The sequence below is a fragment of the Dendrobates tinctorius genome, unplaced genomic scaffold (genome assembly GCF_039654945.1).
Source record: "Dendrobates tinctorius isolate UK_male_01 unplaced genomic scaffold, ASM3965494v1 ptg000001l, whole genome shotgun sequence".
Lineage (NCBI taxonomy): Eukaryota > Metazoa > Chordata > Amphibia > Anura > Dendrobatidae > Dendrobates > Dendrobates tinctorius.
Window position 1 is genome coordinate 19954167 of NW_027361669.1, and position 11540 is coordinate 19965706.

Consider the following 11540-nt stretch of genomic DNA (forward strand, 5'->3'; position numbering starts at 1 on the left):
GCTTCTGGGTGACCCTATACCACTCCTGGTACAAAAATTTAAACAGTTCTTCTTTGATTGATGGCTTGTGACTATCCATCTTCTTGATTACATTCCAGAGGTTTTCAATGGGGTTCAGGTCAGGAGATTGGGCTGGTCATGACAGGGATTTGATGTGGTGGTCCTTCATGCACACATTGATTGACCTAGCTGTGCGTCATGGCGCATTGTCCTGCTGGAAAAACCAGTCCTCAGAGTTGGGGAACATTGCCTGAGCAGAAGGAATCAACTGTTTTTCCAGGATAACCTTGTATGCGGCTTGATTCATAAGTCCTTCGCAAAGATTAACCTGCCCAATTCCAGCCTTGCTGAAGCATCCCCAGATCATCACCGATCCTTCACCAAATTTCACAGTGGGTGCAAGACACTGTGGCTTCTACGCCTCTCCAGGTCTCCGTCTAACCATTAAACAACCAGGTGTTGGGCAAAGCTAAAAACTAGACTGATCAGAGAAGATTATCTTACTCCAGTCCTCTATGGTCCAATCCTTATGGTCTTTGGCAAACTTCAGCCTGGCTCTCCTTTGCTTCTCATTGATGAAAGGCTTTTTTCTAGCATTACATGAGTTGAGCCCTGCCTCTAGGAGCCTGTTACGAACTGTTGTTGCCATGCACTTCACCCCAGCTTCCATTTGCCATTCCTTCTGTAGGTCACTTGATGTCATCCAGCGGTTGCTGAGTGACATTTGAATAAGATGACGGTCATCCCGGTCAGTGGAGACTCGTTCTCGCCCTCTGCCGGTCGGTAGCTTTGTTGTCCCTAATATCTGCTGCTTGACCTTGTTGTAATGGACAGCCGTCTTAGAAATTTAAAGGATGGAGGCCACATGATGCTCCCTGTATCCCTCTGCTAGTAAAGCTAGAACTGAGCTCTTCTTTTCCTCACTCAAGACTTTTCTTTTCAACTCCTTTGGTATGGTTAAAAGTTATTTTTTCATTCCTATTACTTTTGGGATATTGCTAGCATTTGTTTTGCCATCCAGCTTGTTCTATTGCAAGAGGATTGTGAACACCACAGCAGGTTTTTTATACTTCGTTAAATAAGATTTGGTTCAGGTGATCACCTAATCAGAAGCACATTAAGTAGAATGAGGTGTCCTCTGGTTGGAATTCAACTAACACTGGAATGGAATGGCTGTCAGACTTGTAGAGAAGCTGATTTTTATAAAACTGTGCAGTGGTCTCTTCATTTTTGCCAGAGCTGTATACTGTATATATGTGTGTGTATCTAGGAGCAATTTATAATACAGAAATGACACTCACGCTTTCATGACACATAATAATGTTTCTACAGATGAATCATTCATTTCTTGCAGAATTTCCACAATATGGAGATCTAGTTATGAGACTGTTCTTCCTATTTTTATTCCTCTGAATTACAATCTGTAAAGCTTCAGTCACAAGCCCTGGAGTGTGCATGTTTAGTGCACATAGACAATGGGAAAGACCGGTGAATCGGTAGCTGTGAGGTCATGCTGTGCTTCCATAGATGCTTGCCAATCTGTATCACTTGCGCGCAGTAACATGTTCCTCCAGTTTTACCCAAGGTCGTGATAGTAGCAGTGTGTAAATAGGAACAGGATGCATGCGGTGACACAAATAGCCTGGTGCTACCAACGACGCCTGCGTCACAGAACATATTTCCGAACAAAAGAAACTATTTTCTGGCTACTTAACATTTACATCAGACTATTCCTTTCTTAGAAAATAATCTGGTTCTGATTATCATCATATGGTGGCAATTTAAAGATGACACGTTGCTACTTTTATTACCAATGAAATGAACAAGATGGGTTATACAAGTCTTCTCCATATAACGCTGGGGGTTAACGCTTTTTATATAATAAATTGTTCAATAGGAAAACTGTGAAAAATCCAGTCGTCATGGTGACTAGAAAATTGGCCCTGCCGACTGGGCCTTCCTTTAAGCCCAAATACATAAAGCTAGTCACTGGGCGCTTTCCTGACGCAGGTGAAAATAGACGGCTCCCGCTGGACCGGATGATGATAGCACGGTGCACGCTGTCTGCACTCAATTATGGGAGCAGTAATAGTAAGTTACATGTAACAGGCACCTCACAAAGGACTGTATACATGCTCAAATAACAGGTCAGAAGCAAAAGCAAATGAGCGAGTCGACGCGATAACCACTGAACGCAAACAGGCGAGGTGTCCGAACGATAAGTGACAAAACACTGATAGAATAAATGCTTCATCTCTATATATAAAAATGAATGTATGTGTGTATCACCAACCAATCACGAAGCATCTTTCATTTCACCAGAGCTGTTCAAAAGAAGCTCAGCTGTGATTGGTTGCTATGATCAACAGTTTTCCTTGCAACCAATCACAAAGCATCTCTCATTTCACCAGAGCTGGTTAAAAGTAGCTGAGCTGTGATTGGCTGCTATGAGCAAGTTTTCCCACTTGACAGCACCTCAGCAGACACTGACATGGTGGGAGAAATCTAGAATCCCGAGGAACATAAGCTCCAGCCATCGTGTCCCCCAGAAAGGAGCAGTGAGTACATGACAGAAATGAATCCCCCCCTCCCGTGTGGTATCATTAAGTGACACACATGAATGTAGGAAAGTGCACATATTAAATGTCATGTGGATTTAATATTTTCTCATGGATACTTTTATGCATTATTGATGTGTTACTGTGCTCTGATGCTGTGAGTTTTTTTTAAAGTGCTACTTTCCCCATAATTCACCTGAATATACCCATATAACACATAATGCTTTTCCCATAACAACCCAATAAATATGATACTATACTGCATACAGATGCTGTACAACCATGAGCAACTCACCTGGACAAATTACAAGTTGACGGTGCATGAAAATGTGTGTGAAGGTTTCTCTACTGTACTAATGTATAAGGTTTGTGCCTGTCCATTGGTGAAAAGCATGACTGTGATATTTATGGTGGCAGATAAGTGAGAATATCAGCCTGATCAGTAGAAAACCTGGGATCTAAAGGCCCTGTCACACTAAGCGAGATCGCTAGCGAGATCGCTGCTGAGTCACTAGAACTGTGGTGTTATAGCGATCTTACCAGCGAGATCGCTGTGTGTGACAGAGACCAGCGACCAGCCCCCCTGTCGGGTATCGCTGATCGTGCCCAAAATGTCTGGACATTTCTTTGGTCGCTCATGTCCCGCTGAGTCGCTTGTATCGTCACGTTTGACACCTAGCCTAACGACCTCGTTAGCGACTCAGAAGCAAGACAAGGCGGGGATTAGCGTTCCCGTTTCCACGCCTACCTCGGCTCCGATTGGTGGTCACTAGAGCGTCCTGATTGGCGGGCTTCCTTTTAAAAGAAGCTAACAAAGTAGCGATTCAGTTCTTTGTTCTCGACCCGGGTGTGTCCAAGTTGAGATCCTGTTTTTGTCCAACGGCTGCGACTCCATTTTGGATAATCTGCTTTTCCATCTTCGTTGCTTCTCTAGCCAATGTGATAAAACACTCCGGGATCGCCTTTGCTGGGGTCAAAGGTCACGTGCGTTCAGCATGAAACTCAGGCGCAGAGCTGGGATTCGGGTGTAACTGACACTGGGTCAGGTTTAGTAATGGTGAAAGCCATGCAAAAGGAAATAAAACATAAAACAAATCCTTGCCTGTCTGGCACTAACTAAACAAAGTACAACCTAACTACCAACTGGCGGGCTTCTCCCGTCCAGCCAAACCACAGTTGCAGTGGGCACTGCTCTCACTCACATGTGCCTCTCACACAGACAGGCTCTCTGTGTTCCCAGGCTGAGACACTCACACAACCACCTGGCATCCTTTTATATCCACCTCCCATTATTCATTAGCAAGCAGGTGCGATACTGACCAGACTAGTCCACATAGGAAAGGAATCTGGGCGAGATATACCTGCCCTCATCCACTATTCCCACATGATTCTCACACCAGTTAATGGTAGGTATTTTTTTGGGGTCTCAACAGCGATTCCACATTAGTTGTTGTTGCGGTAGCGTCCACCATTCAGAGCTGAGAGGGCATGAGAAAGGGAGCACAATCCACGCATGTGTAAATACAGCGTCACACAGTACATCCCTCATCGAGGTGTGAATTGTCAATGGAACATGCAATGTGACAGGGTCCCAACGACCACCGACATCGTTACAAAGGTCGCTATGACACGCTAGATCGTTGCTCCATCGTAGGGTAGATTGGACTGTCTGACATCTCAATAGCGACCACATAGCGATGCGGCAACTATCCCTGTCGCATCGCTATCGGGATCGTTATAGCGTCGCTAGGTGTGACGGGACCTTTAGTGAACCATGTTTCTGTGCAATTTCAAAATTCTACTTTTACTGGCTTTGACGGGATGATGTGGGATATTAGGGGTAGTAGTCCGGTAGCTCTGGCTGAAGGGATGATGTGGGATATTATAGTGAATGGGGCTATGCGGAGTGGACGGGGCTCTACACTCAGCTTTATATAGATAGATATAATCTGTTATGATTGAGTCACCGTAGGAGGCAAAAACAGAAATGCTAGCTAAGTCCAGAAAACCAGAGAAGTTGGCAGCTATCGGATTGCAGACCCCTGAACCTATCAACACAACTAGCAGTAGCCGTGGGGGGTTCCTACGATGCCCTAGACCCCTCGATCACAGCCGGAGAATTAAATAGGCCTAAAGAAAGAAAGGGGAAATCTAAACTGCCCCAGAGGAGACCCCAAAGCAATAGGCAGCCCCCAACATATAATGACGGTGAAGCAAGATGAAAATACTAACACAGACAGAAAGATAGACTGAGCAAAGAGGGGCCCAAGCTAACTAAATAGAAAAGGACAGGGAGGCTGCTGTCTGCAATCCGTGAAAAACTCTATGAAAATAAGAGCCAACAGACTGACAGTGAAAAAGGCCCTGAAGACGCTAGGCTTCAAAAAAGCTATGTCAGTACTCAGGAATATACTGAAGACAGCGCTACAGGCAAAAGGAGATTCAGCTCACCCCAGCAGGGAATGGCCGAATAATGAAAAGCAAGGAAAACAAAAAACAAAACAAAAAGCTAACAGGCAAAACAGAAACTTGGCTTTAGAGGAGCAGGAATCAGACTGGTGTCCTAGAAGTCCACAGAGAAATCACCCGCAGGGCAGAAGGGCGTCGGCAGCCTTATATCCAGTCCGTGACTCCACTCAGCCAGTCATCCTCATTAGACTCAGGTGCCTGATAATCAGGCTCATTACCTTCCTTTACCAGAATAGGGAGTTCACCAGACCCCAGTGACGAAGGGGAAAATGAACTCACAACAGTACCTCCCCCTTGAGGAGGGGTCACCGAACCCTCAACCACGCAACCAGGGCGATCAGGGTGAGCCCGATGAAATGCACGCACCCATCTTTTGGCATGAATATCAGAGGCAGAGACCCAGGAATTACCCTCCTGACCATAACCCTTCCACTTAACCAAATACTGGAGTCTCCGTCTAGCCAGACAGGAATCCAGTATTTTCTCTACCTCATATTCCATGTTACCTTCAACCAATACAGGGTCTGGAGGTGCCACCCCAGGAACAACTGGTTCAACAAACCTCTTCAACAAGGACTTATGGAACACATTATGGATTTTAAATGTGACAGGAAGAGCCAAACGAAAAGAGACCAGATTAATAATCTCCAAAATCTTGTAAGGTCCAATAAATCTAGGCTTAAACTTAGGAGAAGCCACCTTCATAGCAATATTTTTTGATGATAACCACACCATATCACCAATCTTAAACTGGGGACCAATGGTCCTATGTCGATTGGAAAACCGCTGGGCCTTTTCCTGGGAGAGAGAGAACTTATCCACCACTTGGTCCCAGATCTGGTGCATTCTCTCCACCACAGTGTCAACACCTGGGCAGGCAGAAGGCTCCACCTGCCCTGAAGAAAATCGAGAATGAAACCCAAAGTTACAAAAAAAAAGGTGACATCAAAGTGGCAGAACTAGCTCTATTATTTAAAGCAAATTCGGCCAAGGGCAAAAATGAAACCCAATCATCCTGATCAGCAGAAATAAAACATCTCAAATATGACTCCAAGGTCTGGTTTGTTCTCTCTGTCTGCCCATTGGTCTGAGGGTGAAAAGCAGAGGAGAAGGACAACTGAATTCCCAGCTTGGAACAGAAAGTCCTCCAAAATCTAGACACAAACTGAACTCCTCTGTCAGATACAATGTTCTCAGGAATCCCGTGTAAGCGAACCACCTGTTGCAAAAACAGGGGCACCAACTCAGAGGAAGATGGCAACTTAGGGAGTGGTACAAGATGAACCATCTTAGAGAACCTATCACAAATCACCCAAATAACAGTCATTCTTTGAGAGACCGGCATATCAGAGATGAAATCCATTGAAATATGGGTTCATGGCCTCCTGGGGACCGGCAAAGGCATCAACAACCCACTAGAGCGAGAACAAGATTTAGACCGGGAGCAAGTCCCACAGGACTGCGCAAAATTCCTGACATCATGAGACAAGGTGGGCCACCAAAAAGAGCGACTCACCAGATCTCTAGTACCAAAAATACCTGGATGACCAGCCAATGCAGAGCAATGAACTTCAGACATCACTCTCTTCTTCCACTGGTCAGGAACATACAACTTTCCACTGGGACAACGCTCAGGTTTGTCCTCCTGGAACTCTTGCAGAGCAAGTCTCAAATCGGGCGAGATGGCAGAAAGAACTACACCTTCGCCTAAGATGGTAGCAGGCTTGGTCACCACAGGAGAATCAGCAAAGAAACTCCTAGAGAGGGCATCTGCCTTGACATTCTTAGTTCCAGGAAGAAAAGAAACCACAAAATCAAAACGTGTAAAAAACCAAGGCCCACCTAGCCTGTCTAGGGTTCAAGCGTTTAGCCGACTCTAGGTCAATCAAATTCTTGTAGTCAGTGAGGACCACAACTTGATGTTTAGCTCCCTCCAACCAATGTCTCCACTCCTCAAATGCCCATTTCATGGCCAACAGTTCCCGATTCCCCACATCATAGTTACGTTCAGATGGAGAGAACTTTCGGGAAAAGAAAGCACAGGGATTCATTTTAGATGTTACAGGATCCTTTTGGGACAAAACAGCTCCTGCACCAATCTCAGAAGCATCCACCTCTACCTGGAACGGGAGTGAGACATCAGGTTGACGCAAAACCGGGGCGGAGGTAAATCTTCGCTTCAGCTCCTGAAAGGAAGCAACAGCCTCCGGAGACCAATTCAACGCATCAGCACCCTTCTTAGTCAGATCAGTCAATGGCTTGGCAATACTAGAAAATTTTGCTATAAATTTCCGATAAAAATTAGCAAAACCCAAAAACTTCTGGAGGGCCTTCAAAGAAGTGGGCTGAACCCAATCATAAATGGCCTGTACCTTGGCCGGGTCCATTTCAATAGTTGACGGAGACAAAATAAATCCCAAAAATGAAATCCTCTGTACTCCAAAAAGGCATTTCGATCCTTTGACATACAGGGAATTCTCCCTCAAGATCCGGAACACAGTCCGAATATGTTCCACATGAGAATCCCAATCCTTGGAGAAGATCAAAATATCATCCAGATAGATAATCAAAAATTTATCGACAAAGTCTCGGAAAATATCGTTCATGAAGCACTGGAAGACAGAAGGGGCATTAGTGAGCCCAAAAGGCATCACCAGGTACTCAAAATGTCCCTCTGGAGTATTAAACGCCATCTTCCATTCATCCCCCTGCTTAATGCGGATAAGATTATATGCCCCCCCTGAGGTCAAGCTTGGTAAACCAGCAAGCACCTCTAACTCTAGAGAATAGATCCGAAATCAGGGGTAACGGATACTGATATTTAATAGTAATTTTATTGAGGGCACGATAATCAATACAAGGCCTTAAAGAACCATCCTTTTTGGCCACAAAAAAAAAACCGGCGCCTAAGGGTGAAGAGGATGGTCTAATATGACCCTTTTCCAACGCCTCCTTAATATAGGACAGCATAGCCTCGTGCTCGGGTACAGATAAATTGAAGAGCCGACCCTTGGGAAATTTACACCCCGAGCTTAGTTCAATTGCACAGTCATAACTCCTATGAGGAGGCAAGGACGGAGACTCATTCTCACTAAATACATCATAAAAGTCCGCCAAATAGTCAGGAACATCATGCGACTGAGGAGAGGTGGAAAAAACCGGAGCCTCACTAAAGGCACACCGACAACCCCAACTCACCACAGACACAGATTTCCAATCCAAAACTGGATTATGAATTTACAACCAGGGAAACCCCAGAACAACGGCATCATGCAGACCATGCAATACCAAAAATCTGCAATTTTCTTGATGGTCTGGGGCGACATGCATGACCACCTGGGTCCAAAACTGAGGTTTATTTTTAGCCAAAGGAGTAGCATCAGTCCCCCTCAAAGGGATAGGCGTCTGCAGAGGTGTCATCGGAAATCCACAACGTTTAGCAAAATCCAAGTCCATTAGGTTTAGCGCTGCTCCCGAATCCACAAAAGCCTTGGTGGAAAATGTGGACAGGGAGCAGATCAGAGTAATAGCCAGAAGAAACTTAGGTTGAACACCACCAACAGAAAACGTGTGTGCAAAGCGTTTCTCTCGTTTAGGACAAACAGAAATAATATGCGAGGCATCTCCACAGAAAAAACACAGCTTATTATGCCTTCTGAACTCCTGACGTTGCGCCTTAGACAAAACTCTATCACATTGCATAGGTTCAGACGTCTGTTCAACCGGTGGCAACACCTCTCGTGCAATCCTGCGTTCATGTAAACGCCGATCAACCTGAATGGCTAATGACACAGAATCGTCCAGACCAGAGGGAACAGGAAATCCCACCATAGTATCTTTTACGGCTTCTGACAAACCCTTCCGAAAGAGAGCAGCCAAGGCATTATCATTCCAGGTAGTAAGGACCGCCCACTTTCGGAACTTTTGACAGTACAACTCTGCAGAATCTCGACCCTGGTTCAATGCCAACAGGGTCTTTTCAGCCTGATCAATAGCATTAGGTTCGTCATACAACAACCCCAAAGCTTGAAAGAATGCGTTCACATTAGTCAGAATAGGATCATCTGGTTTCAAAGAAAACGCCCAATCCTGGGGATCGCCACGCAGCAAAGAGATGACAATTTTAACCTGCTGCGCGGAGCTCCCTGACGAGTTAGGCTTCAAGGCAAAAAATAATTTACAATTATTTTTGAAATTGAAATATTTAGATCGATCCCCAAAAAATACATCAGGTGTAGGGATCTTTGGTTCAACAGCATGCGAACGAGCAAGGTAGGCGGAAATTCCCCGCACTTCCGCAGCGAGCTGCTCCACACGATCAGACAATTGCTTTATCTCCATTGAGGGAAAAAAAAATTATCCCCCTATGGCCTCAGAGATATAGAGGAAAGAATATACACACACCTTTTTCTTTTTTCCTTTTTTTTTTTTTTTTTAAACACAATTCTTTCCTGCTATTGAGTACCCTAGGATCTGCGGTATGGCGGGTGATTCTGTTATGATTGAGTCACCGTAGGAGGCAAAAACAGAAATGCTAGCTAAGTCCAGAAAACCAGAGAAGTTGGCAGCTATCGGATTGCAGACCCCTGAACCTATCAATACAACTAGCAGTAGCCGTGGGGGGTTCCTACGATGCCCTAGACCCCTCAATCACAGCCGGAGAATTAAATAGGCCTAAAGAAAGAAAGGGGAAATTTAAATTGCCCCAGAGCAGACCCCAAAGCAATAGGCAGCCCCCAACATATAATGACGGTGAAGCAAGATGAAAATACTAACACAGACAGAAAGATAGACTGAGCAAAGAGGGGCCCAAGCTAACTAAATAGAAAAGGACAGGAAGGCTGCTGTCTGCAATCCGTGAAAAACTCTATGAAAATAAGAGCCAAAAGACTGACAGTGAAAAAGGCCCTGAAGACGCTAGGCTTCAAAAAAACTATGTCAGTACTCAGGAATATACTGAAGACAGAGCTACAGGCAAAAGGAGATTCAGCTCACCCCAGCAGGGAATGGCCGAATACTGAAAAGCAAGGAAAACAAAAAACAAAACAAAAAGCTAACAGGCAAAACAGAAACTTGGCTTTAGAGGAGCAGGAATCAGACTGGTGTCCTAGAAGTCCACAGAGAAATCACCCGCAGGGCAGAAGGGCGTCGGCAGCCTTATATCCAGTCCGTGACTCCACTCATCCAGTCATCCTCATTAGACTCAGGTGCCTGATAATCAAGCTCATTACCTTCCTTTACCAGAATAGGGAGTTCAACAGACCCCAGTGACGAAGGGGAAAATTAACTCACAACAATAATCATTATAATTTGTTATAAGTAACCGTAGTTAGTTACTATGCCCGGGCAGCGCCGGGCTCTTCAGCTAGTTATTTATATGAATCTAAAATAATCCTTAGGATAAGTCTTTGATTAGTCAGGTGTGACCACCTGGACCCCCGTAATTACAAGATAGTGCGTCACTGAGTTCAACAACACACTATTCATTGTCTAAGGCCTCTTTCACACTTCCGTTTTTGAAAATCAGTCAAGATCCGCAGATTTGGAAAATAAACGGATCCGCCATTTTTCTTTGCGGATCCGTTTTTTTCCCCATTGACTTTTATTAATGGCGGATCTTGACGGATTGCCGTCCGTTGCATCCGTTTTTGTGAGGATCTGCCAAAATGTTGGTGTCCGTCAACATCCTCAAAGATTTCCAAACGGAGCTTGCAACGTTTTCTCTCCCTCTCTCCCTCTCTCCCCCTCTCCCCCTCTCACCCTCTCCCTCCCCTTCCCGGATCCGTCAAAAAACGGATCCTGTGCCATCCGTTCACATCAGTTAGGAACGGATCCGCTGGTCCGCCTTTTTGGCGTATTGTAGCTGACACAAAAAAATGATGTGTGAAAGAAGCCTAAGGGACTGATGGAGACGACAAGTGCTGTACTTCGCTATCATCTACAGTCCCATAGACAGTATGGAGCCATGGACTGATGGAGATGACAAATGCTGTACTTCGCTATTGTCGACAGTCACATAGACAGTATGGAGCCGTGGACTGATGGAGATGACAAGTGCTGTACTTCACTATCATTGAGAGTCACATAGACAGTATGGAGCTGTGGACTGATGGAGACGACAAGTGCTGTACTTCACTATCGTTGACAGTCACATAGACAGTATGGAGCCGTGGACTGATGGAGATGACAAGTGCTGTACTTCACTATCATTGAGAGTCACATAGACAGTATGGAGCTGTGGACTGATGGAGACGACAAGTGCTGTACTTCACTATCGTTGACAGTCACATAGACAGTATGGAGCCGTGGACTGATGGAGATGACAAGTGCTGTACTTCACTATCGTTGACAGTCACATAGACAGTATGGAGCCGTGGACTGATGGAGATGACAAGTGCTGTACTTCACTATCATTGAGAGTCACATAGACAGTATGGAGCTGTGGACTGATGGAGACGACAAGTGCTGTACTTCGCTATTGTCCACAGTCCCATAGACAGTATGGAGCCATGG